The sequence below is a fragment of the Columba livia genome, chromosome 10 (genome assembly GCF_036013475.1).
Source record: "Columba livia isolate bColLiv1 breed racing homer chromosome 10, bColLiv1.pat.W.v2, whole genome shotgun sequence".
Taxonomy (NCBI): domain Eukaryota; kingdom Metazoa; phylum Chordata; class Aves; order Columbiformes; family Columbidae; genus Columba; species Columba livia.
In genome coordinates this window covers 5387695-5398499 of record NC_088611.1, presented here as the reverse complement: position 1 = coordinate 5398499, position 10805 = coordinate 5387695, and positions in this window count along the sequence as shown.

The following is a 10805-nucleotide window of genomic DNA, read 5'->3' as shown; positions in this document are numbered from 1 at the left end:
CGCCATCAGGCTGGGAGGAAGAAAACCTCCCCTCGCCCCGCCAGCAGCGGTGGCACCCTCTCGCCTGGCTGTTGTGGGACGTTAAATATTCAGCAGCAACTCTGCTCTCGTGCTCCCGGCAATCCCACGGCTCCTGTTACTGCTGCTCTCCTTTGGCCAGGGACATCCATTAACTAATTTCTAATAACAGCAGCATGCGTAAGTGCTGAACCAGCGCTGGCTGGCACGCCAGGGGACTGGAGGCAGCCAGGTTTGGTGGGGTGGTGAGGGGGGAGTCGGAGGTACACAGAGCCACGGGCATGGCTGGGCTTGAGCCGTCTGTTTAACCCTTCCCCTGCCCTGGCACAGGTGGGCACTAGCCACGTGGCACCCGTGCAGAGATGTCCTGGGAACGGGCAGGGATGTACCTCACCGGGGATTGTAAAAGGAGGTGGAGAGTTGCCGCCCTGTAAGCAAACACAGTACAGGCGGCTGCTGGGTACAGGGACAGGCAGCGCAGCCCCACAGCACATGGAGTGCAGTGTCCACCAGAGGGGTGGACAAGCCAGGGGACTGGGGACTGGGGTGCAGGTAGCGACTCAGAGATCTGCCTGCTCCTTTCCAGCCTCCAAATGCCACCCTTCCCCTTCTCTTGTTGGCACAAATGAAGACATGTCCCCTTTTCATCGTCCCTTCTCTCATCCTCCACCATGTTTCTCCATCATTTCCCCCTTTTCAGCTGGGCAGAGATGTCCACACCATCCTCATCACACCCAGCTGTAGCTTTGCAAAAAATCAAAGCAGTGAGAAGGAAAGGAGGAAAGAGGAGCAAAGACAGTCCCAAACCTCCCAGAGAATGCCTGCATCCCACAGTCAGCACATGATGGCCCCAGCCCCACGCTGCCAGGCTGGTCACACAGCAGGGAGCTGGCACAGGGACTGGTTCCCTTACCACAGCTGGGGGCTACCCGGGAGAGGGATGGACTTCTCTCGGTGCCCCAAGCTCTCCAGGCAGTGGTCCTTGCACGGTGCAGCCCAGGACAGTTTCACCACCAGCCCTGGGGGTGTCAGGCTCCGGCAGATTGTGAAACTGCAGCCGTGTGGTTTTCAGCAGAAGGCTGGAAAGTTTGACGCTGGATTCCCGGATGTGAGGAGCCTTTGGGGGAGGGCAGCACGGCACAGCATGGAGCGTCCCGCCGGCAGCATCCTGCCTCGCCGGCAGTGGGGAGCTGAGTGCCGTGTCACAGCCCTCACCCGCAGCCTGGGTGGTTTACTCTCTCACCAATTCGCCAAGCCAAAACCTTCTCTATTTTCCATTTTTCAGCTACGCTTGGAGACTGAGCAGATTAAGGTGAGCCTATAAAACCCCTTGGTCTCCAATGTGTCCTGCCACAGGATGAGGCCGGCCAGAACCCATGCACGAAGGAGGGGGTGCTGTGCATGGCTGGGGCGTGCTCTCCTTGTCATGCTTTGTCTCCTTGCCCAACCTTCGCTGCTGCTGCCTGTCACTGTCCACCACTGCCTGATGTTCCAAGGGCCAGGATGGGAGATGACAGGCAGAGGTGGCAGAGATAATGGTTAGGTCTGCATTCAAAGCGGTGTTACCCTCAAAATGCTGCCACCCTGACCTCTTGAGCAAGAAGCCACGCAGTACATGTCCTTGTTGGGAACATGCCAGTGGGTGCCTCTGGACCCTGGCACCAGCCATACCACAGGCACAGCCTCAGTGGCCAGTGGGGGCTACCTCCAAGCCCATCACGAAGGAACAAGTGAGGCATGAAAGGAGCTGGGAATGCCGGTGGCAGGAGGAGAGGGATGCCCGTGGTAGCAGTGCAGGATGGGGGATGCTGGGGTGACACCTGCCTGAAGCTGTGCCATGGGCAGGATCCTTCCTCCCCGCCAGCCATCCCCTCTGGAAAAGCCCCCAATGCCGGCAGCATGGCCACCTGGGCCCAGAGCTGGCAGGGGACAGGTCCTGACCCCATCCCTCGCCCTTGACCGCCAGGTCCCTTACAGCACATGCTGTCATGTGGCAGGGCACAACAACAACAAGGACAAATTGGTTAATGCGATTTCAAAACATGATTTGCAATTATAACTTGCCAGAGAGCATTCAATGATCCCATACATCAGGGAGAGTGGGTTTTTCTCCTTCGTTTGTTCCTGGAACCTCTAAACCAATTACCTTTACAGAAGCCAGAAGCAAAGCACTGCTCAGCAGACTTGAAGGGTGGGTTATCTCTGCACTCAATCACTTCCCTGCCAAGTACGGCACTGGGAACCAAGTACCCGAGGACAAACCCCGGGGTAACCCCACCACTTCTCCGTGCAGCACTGTGGGGTTTGGAGTGGGTCCTGGGGCCCCTCAGCTCCCACAGCCCCCACCAGGACCTTGATACCACACAGGCTCCTCCAGCTTCCAGCCATGGGAGGCCCTGAACCCTAAGAGATGGGAACAAACTCTTCCTCTTGGCGTAAGGGGACCATCCCTTCTGTCACCTCTGTGCCAGTAACAGCCGGCTCATCTCTGCCACCCAGGAAGGGCAGGATGTCCTTGCTGTCCCTGCTGGCAGCACCCACAGCCCCATCGGGGCCAAGGACTTTGCTCCTGTGGGCTTGCCGTTCTGCAGCAAGGACTTCAATGCCCTTAAATGCAACTTAAACACCTTTAAAGCCAAACAAGCCCTAGTGACCACGATGCTCCTACGACTCAGCTCCTCTGAGCCTCAGCCTGTTTCCCCAGTGTCCCCAGTTGCTCAGCATCCCAATGGAAAGCTGGGCATGGGTCCAGCAGCATTTTCCCTTGAGCAGGCAAAGCGGGACTCGGTACCAGCTGCTGGAGGGATGCTCTGGCAGCTGTCCCTCAGGAAGGTGCCAGGGTCCCGCTCTGCTGGGGGACCCCTGCTCACAGGGGGACCCACCAGCCCACAGGGGACACTCCCACATGCACAGGGCTTGAGGGTCTCCAGGCTGCAAACTGCTTTCCATCAGCTGCCCCAGCCCCAGGGTCTTCCATCCCATGTTTCAGCCACGAAGGGTTCCCAAGGATGGGAAAGGAGCCCAGGCAGCTCCTAGAGCCTCTGAAGAGGCATGGGACAATGCCAGCAGTGCAGGACAGCTGGGCTGGGCTGCACTACACCCCAAAACCTGCCTGGACCAGGCACAAAGCCAGACCCCCAGCCAAACCCCCCCCAGGATCTGTGTCTGAGCGGCAGCTGAGGAGGGCAGTTGACGTTTAGCAAAGAAGGAGCAGGGCTGCAGCATGGGACAGTGGAAGGAAATGTGGAGCAGTGTTGGGGGGTCTGCAGTGCCTGGGGGTGTCTCCCGTTCAAAGCTGAGTTCCCCAGCAAGCTGTCACAAGTATGGAGCCGGCTGGGAGAACCCCAGGTGGGGCCAGGCGTGCTGCCCAGGGCCTGAGCAGCAGATGGTTGGGGAGCTGGAGACCACGGAGCAGGGGAGGACTGGGGCCGCCTTTCAGCCCACATGACTGTGGCATCCTTGTTTAAAAGATATAAATAACTGGGCCAAAACCAGAGATGTGGCCACAGCCATGTCCCTTCTCTCCCCAGGGCAGCAGTCAGTTTGGAGCCAGCCCAGGAGCAGATACAGCTCGTGCATCCCCAGTGAAGCTGTGGTTTGCTCCAGCTCCCCAGGGGAGGCATCATCAGGGCCGTGCTGGGCCCCCACCCTGGGGTGACTGGCGATCCCGGGGCCAGACGGCAGCACACGGTCCTGCTCAGTGTGATCTGGCCACGAGGAGGAGAGGGGATAAAGGCCTTTTCATGGTCTGCCAGGGAAATGGATTCAGCAGGAGAAGCACAAAAGGACATGTTGGTGCTCAGGAACGAGGCTGCCATGTCCCCCAGCACTGAAATCCCCAAGCTTCTGCAGCAGTGGGAGGTGGGGGCAGTTGCCTCAACTAGGGGGCAGCTGGGGAGCATAGGATGCCAGGGTCCTGGTGGGCAACCCCCAGGTCCATGGCAGCATCACCCAGCTTTCCACTCGGGTGGGCTGAGCCTGGCATCGTTTCAGGCCAGGCAGTGCTGGCATGGTGGCTCCCTCCACAGCTGGGAAAGCCCAGAGGCTGCCCCTCTCCCTCCCCTCTGAGCTGGCCGACAATTGGCTGCCCAGCGGGACGCCGGCCTTGATCTGCATCGCTGGCCGTCCCCACGGCTGAGCAAACAGAGAGGGAAACAGCCCCAGCCAGCCCCTGCCACTGCCGGCACACAGCCAGGCACCCGGCACCCCGTCAGCACTCCCATGCGCGGGGACCCCTGCCACCGAGCAGAGCTGACAGCATCACCCTGCCTGGCAATACCAGGGGGGTTAACAATACAGACCCACCTGCCGCACAGCCAGGAAAAAGTCTGGGGGGCTGTGAGGGCTGAGATGAGAGGAGGGAGCAAAAGCTGGCATAAGTGCCCACTGCACTGGCAGAGAGGCTGTGCCAGGGTGGCCAGCACAGTGTGGAAAGTGCCAAGGCACAGCCAGAGCAGCCCTGCAACCACTGGCCCCAAGTGCAGGGCAATCCCTCCTTGCTCAGCCCAGAGGCTGGTTCATCCAGTTCAGTGCTGTTTGCTGTGGGGCTGGGCCAGTCCCCAGGGCCTGTGGGCTAGTTGGGGCCAGCTGGTTGGCAGTGAGCAGCCAGTGTATGCCAGGGGCATGTGCCCCAACCCTGCTCAGCCGCCCCATGCACTTCCCCCAGCAGCCTGATTCCCTGAAACCCTTTTCCATCTGCAGAGTATCACGGAAATTCACCCCCGGCCCCTTCCCAGAGCTCCCCGTCAGAGGGGCACCCCACTCCCGGGGAGATGCCAGAGGCTCCAGTCCCATTTTCCCCAGTGCACTCCATGCCACACAGAGTCCCACCTGCCTGCTCTGTGGCACCCCTGGGACAGCCACCCCGCCTGAAGGCAACAGGTCCCACCTGTCACCAGCATCAGCCTCGGATTGCTGCCGGAAGCCGAGGTGGCCAGGACGGGCGTGGGGGACACTGCCACCAGCTCATGGTGGCACCGCGGCCGGCGTGGGGATGGGGACACGGTCTTCCAGCCGCTCCCCTCGCACCGCAGCTTCGGCTGGTCCTCGGGGCGTGGGTGCCGGGGCACAGGCGGCTGTGCCGGCTCTGCCGAGAGCTCTGCCCGCTCCCCGTCCTGCCGCCGGCAAGGTGAGCGCGACTCCGTGGCCGCCACCGGCCAGCCGCTCCCGGTTCCCGCCGAGCACGGATCTGGTGACCCTGCACGCCACCCACGCAGGAACGCCGCCATCCCGTGACGGCGTGGGCAGGGGGAGCCGGTCACGGCTGGAAGAGGGGCGGGAACCCTGGCACCAGGAGCCCGGGCCAGCCCCATAGCAGCACCGGAACTGCCCCACGCCGGGCTCCCGCCGACCCGTCTCAGGCTCGGTCCCCACCCCGTCGCTCTGGGTCCCGCCCGCCCCGCGCCGGGCCCGCCCCGGCCGCGCCACATCGCGGCTCCACCACGGCCCGGCCGCGCGGGCCCTGATCGCCCTCTGACGGCAGCCGGTGGCACGGCCGGGCTGCTCCGGGACCCGCCAACTCGGCACACTCGTGTGACCCCCGGCCCGTGTCCCTCCCGGCCCGTTTGCCGCCGAAAGCCCTCTCTCCCCACACACCCTCATGTCCCGTTGCCAACCTGCCCACGGGGCTGCTGTCCCTTGTCCCCCGTGCTGGGGCGCTGGCAGGACAGCGCTAGCCCCTGAGAGCAGGGTGCTGGGACAGGGCAGGCAGGAAGGGTGCAGGCAGGGCCCTGGCAGATCCCGGCTGTCCCTCTCTGAATTGGGGGCAGGGCCCTCGGGAGTGGCAGTTGAGGAGGCTTGAGGGTGTCCCCAGCATCCTGGCAAACTGGATGCTCTTCTAGGGGGCAGCCCTGGCCCCTCCCAACCTCTCCGCAGACCCCCACCGTGCCCAAACGATCCCCGTGTAGCTCTACATTGTGCCCTGTGCCTTCACATGGTGCCACACAGCACGGCATGGTGTGCCATGCATCCGCACCCTCAGCAGCTCCAGGCCGTGCTGGCCTGCAGCGACACAGGCAAGAGCCCGGCTCTGTGTGGGCAACGTCCCGGGCTCCATGTTCCCCCAGCCCCTCTCCTCCCGCACAGGGCACAGCTCCTGGGGAGAGAGGCTGGGGTTTGGCGCGGTTCCCCAGCACAACTGGTGCTGGCAGAGCTCCCCAGCTGGGGGCTCCACAGCCTCTGGGGCAGCACCTGGCCACCGTTGCAACAGAAAAAACAAAACAAAACAGTTTCTTCAGATGGAATGTCCTGTCTTGTTTTATTATTGAATTGGTACCTCCCGTGCTGGCGGGCACCGCAGAGCAGAGCTCGGCTCCCTCACCCTTACGCCCTGCCACTGGGCAGATGGGCTGAGCCTGAGCCTCCCTTTCGGAGGTTGGGGCAGGCGTGGGTGGAGGGACAGCCTCCCTCCTCTGGGGACGGGCTTGTTCCTGTCCCAGCCCAGTGTGCTGCCCAACTCCTGCCCCGGCTGCGTGGCTCCCGCCCGGATAAAGCTGCCGCACCCCCGGCTCCCGGCACACTGGGTGGACGAGAGGAGCCGTGCGGTTTGAACTGCCCTGGCCCGGCCGAGAGCTCGTTACACATTTACCCCGCGTTAATGAGGCAGCACGGCTGCTCCTGTCCTTTGGACCACAAGGGTGCTTTGCAGGCAGCCAGCCGGCCCTGGGGCCCCAGCCGGGCAGGGCTCTGGGGGTCCCGCGGGGTGAGTCCCCCGGACACAGCCACCGCGGCAACAACCACGTCCCCGTTCTCTTCCCCCAGCCCCGCTGGGCCGGGCTTTGCAGGAGCAGATGCGGTGGAAGGACGGTGACAGCACAGTCGCCCTGGCACCCTTTCGGGCATAGACAGGACGAAGCGGGCAGGGACAGGTTCTTGGGGATGTCGGGATGCTCCATGGCTGCGATCGGGGACTCAGGGCTTGCCCACGGCTCTCCTGACTTTCCAGCACAGGCAGAGGGGTTGGAGGCACCCTGAGAAGCCACGGCGTCCCGAGGGGCTGTCCCTGAGCGGCCGGCCGGGTCGCGGGGTGCACAGGGAGGACACGGAACACAGTTGCCTTTTGTTGGTGCCGGCCCCGGGAGCAGGGACGGGGGCTTTGCGTCCCCTCCCTCCGCCCCCGCCGCCGGCAGGACTGGCGCCCGGCACCGGGGATTTGGGGTTTAAAGAGCAGGAGACAGCCGCAGCCCCAGCTCACCCACCAGGCGAGGAGGCAGGAGAGCTCCAGCAGAGCCAGCGTGCCATAGCAGGTGAGATGGTGGCTGCAGGGAACCGGGCTGCCCTGTTAAGGGGGGCTGCAGGGTCGGGGTGCCGGAGTGGTGGAGCTCCTTTGGGGGATGCCAGGTCACTGTCTCCCCTCTGTTGGTCCTGGGTGCTGGTGGTCTCAGGCACGATCCCGAGAAGGGTGGGGGGCATCATCAGGCATGTGCCGCCTCCTTGTCCCTGTCACCCCATGTCTGAGAGGGGGGTCCTTGAGCCCTCTCCCAGCTGGGGTGAGCATTGCTTCATTGGGGGTTTTCTATGCCGTGTCACTTCCCCAGGGCACTGGTTCACAGAAAAAGGGGGATTTGCTCAGTGCCTTCCCGTCTGCGGCTTCTCCACTGCACTTGCCGGCTCAGCCCCAGGCAAAGCTTGCCCTGGCTGGGACCTGGGTGAGCTCTGAGCCATTCAGGAAAGAGGGGAGCCCAACCCTGGGCACTCGGCTGGGCAGAAGAAGGAGCTGGGCCGGCAGACAAGGCCCTATTGTGCCCCACTGGGGCCGCCAGCTCGCCCATCAATAGCCGCATTATGCTCGGTGGTGGCCCCCCCAGCCTTCCCAGCCGCCGTGGCTCTGCGGGAGCACCGTGGGAGGCAAGCTGAAGTAACTGTTGTGTTCAGGTCCAGGGGTGAGAGGAGAAGGGTGGGCAGGGCAGGGTGCAAGGACCCTCCTGCCACTGCCTGTCTGGGTGCTGCTGGGTGCCGTGACAGTGGGATGCTATGCTCCACTCGCTTTGGGGGCATGATGCCCTGGATGAGGAGCAGGCAGGCTCAGGGGGCACCCAAGCACCCCTGTCCTCCCTTCCCTGCCCTTGTCATCCCACCAGGCATTGGCTGTGTCCAAAGTGGCCATGGCCAGGCTGTGCTCATGCACACTCCCCCAGGGCAGGGGTGAGCAAGTGGGCAGTGAGGGGCTGACATCAGCCCTGGGCACAGATGCCGCTGGGCCAGCAGGAGCAGATGCACAGTCCTGCATGCTTCCTAGTGAGACACTCCCCGGCTAAAATTACCGACCCCATGGCAGGGACACCAGCTTATTTTTAAAGCCTAGAGGAGCTGGATGCCACTGTTTGGTGTGCCACAGGGCAGGGCAGCAGGCAGGGGGGCTCAGCCAACATCTCTCCTGCCCTTCTGCTGGGACGGGGAGAGGGCCAGGCTGGGGCCAGAGTGCTGGGGTCCTGTGTTCCACACACTATGGCTCCACTGACACTCCTGCCCCATTGGTAAGGTTTTGAGGAGCTTCAGGCTCAGCATTTTTTGATGCATGGGATACAGCCCGTCTGCCTGCCCCAGAGCCTGGCTGCCAGCAGCCACAAAGCCAAGGGCAGATGTTTGCCCCGGGGCAGCAGGATGGGATCCTAGAAGCCCAGGATCCCTCCCTTTTCCAAAAAAACATGGTGCTGCATCGGGAGGATGGACATCTCCTTCATCACCAACCCAAAGGCTCACCATGCACCCCACAGCAGGGATACTTGGCACTCCAGAGATGTTCAGGCACAGGAGTGCACCCACATCCCCTGACCAGCCTGGCTCTCCCCAGCACAGGGTGAGGACAATTAAAAAGGGATTAACCAGCCTACACTGGTATGGTGCTGCCGGGAACCGGTACGTAATCCTGGCAGGAATGCATCGGGGCCATGCGGGTCCCTGCTGTGTGGGTCTCACACCAATGTGCTGTGATGGGGGGTGGATGTAGGGTCAGGAGGGTATATTCATAGACGCAGTGTGAGCCCTGAGCTGGTGACCCGCTGGAACATCACCACCACACCAGGCTATGAGGATGCAGCTGACTCAGGCATGTTTGCTCACCATCAGAGCAGGCCCTCTCGCTGGCACACTTGGCACCCCATGGGTCCTGTCGCCTGCCTGGTGTATCCTCCCTTTGTACCAGGGATGTGGCAGCCACTCGAGGCCGATGCCATCCTGTGACTGGACACCACATCCCATGGGGACACACAGCCACTTCACTGTCTTGGTGCACAGCCAAGCCAGGAATGATGGCAAGGAGACACTGGCATAGCCATTGAAGTGGTGATGGGAGAGATTCCTGCAGTGCTCATGGTACAGCAGGGCTCACCTCAGTCCCCTGGAAAAGCCAAAGGCTGTGGTAGGGAGCAGGGCTTGGGATGGGGACCCAGCCTGGCCGGGGATAGAGGGACCACACAGGCAGGTAGTGAGGCACCCTGCGCTGGGAAACTCCCAAAGGAGTCCTAAAGCTGGTGCTGTCACAAACCACTGAGGGCTTTTTGGGGTGGCCAGGCCCAGGAGGTACAAGCTTGAGAAGTCATCCCCATGCCCGGGCCACAGGTGCAGGCTGGGGTGAGGATGCCTCTCCTCCTTCTGCTCCCTCCTCTCCCCCGGGCAAGCTGGCAGTGTCACCAGAAGTGCTAGCAAAGGCCACCCTGCTGCACAAGCACATCTCTTGGCTGGGGAACAGGGCCATGCCAAGCACAGGTGGCACGAGGACAGCTACAGAACCAGTTGTAGCTCACCTTGCCCCCCCTTCATTTTGGCTGGCCCTGGCCACGATGGCTCCAGCAGGTCAGAGGGTTGATCCTCAGCCCTTACAGAGATGGGGGGGGTACCCTGAAGACACCTTGCTCCGGGTCACCCCACAGGTCCCTGCGCCATCGCCAGGGCCCTCCCAGTGGCTAGCAGGATGGGGACAAATCGCGGCTCATCTCTGTGCAGGCTCTCCAGCAGCCACTGGTGCTGGTCACCCACATGTTGGCACACATACATCCCATGCTGTGCCAGTGGGCAAGCTGGCACAGGAGGTGCAGGACATGCTGCCTGCTGCCTGCTGCCATGCCACTCCTGGGAGCCCTGCGGAGGTGGGAAGGAGCCATTTCCTACCACAAACACCGCTGGGGGTTCGGCTGCTGCTGGCAGAACTACCGATGCACACCAGAACCGGAACCACCAGGGGAGATTTGGCCGAGGCAGCAATCCCCCAGCATGGATCTGCCGGCGGCAGAGAAGGGATCAAAGAGCGAAGGAGCCGGCACCTGCTGACGCTGCCAGCGGTGACACACCCACACTGGCAGGGAGCCAGGTCGCTGGCACCTGGCCTTGCCGCCCTCTGCAGGGCTGGCAGTGAGCACAGGGATGAGGGTGGGATGCTGGTGGAGATGCTCATTCCAGCTGGGGACTGTCACCATGTCAGCAGCTAGCAGCTTCAGTGCTTGCCAAGAACACCCGGCGAGGCAGAAAGGGGTGGCCGGCGGGCGACGTGGCGCATCCCTCCAGTGCCGTTTTTTCCGGGATAGAAGCCCAGCCCTTCTGACTCCTGATGGTTTCTCCAGGCAGAGCTGCTGCCAGCAAGGTCCTTGCCGGGCTCTGGGGCTCAGTGACAGTGATACCACACAGCCACCTCAGCACACATACCGAGAGCAGCACCAGGTGGAAAGGTCCCACCTGGGTGGAGGGAAGCTGAGGCACAGTGCTGGCACAACAAAGGAAGATGCCCACTGTGCAGGGCTGGGCACAGCATCGCTGTCCCCCCTGCCTCAGCTGGTCCTGATGGCTGGGACTGT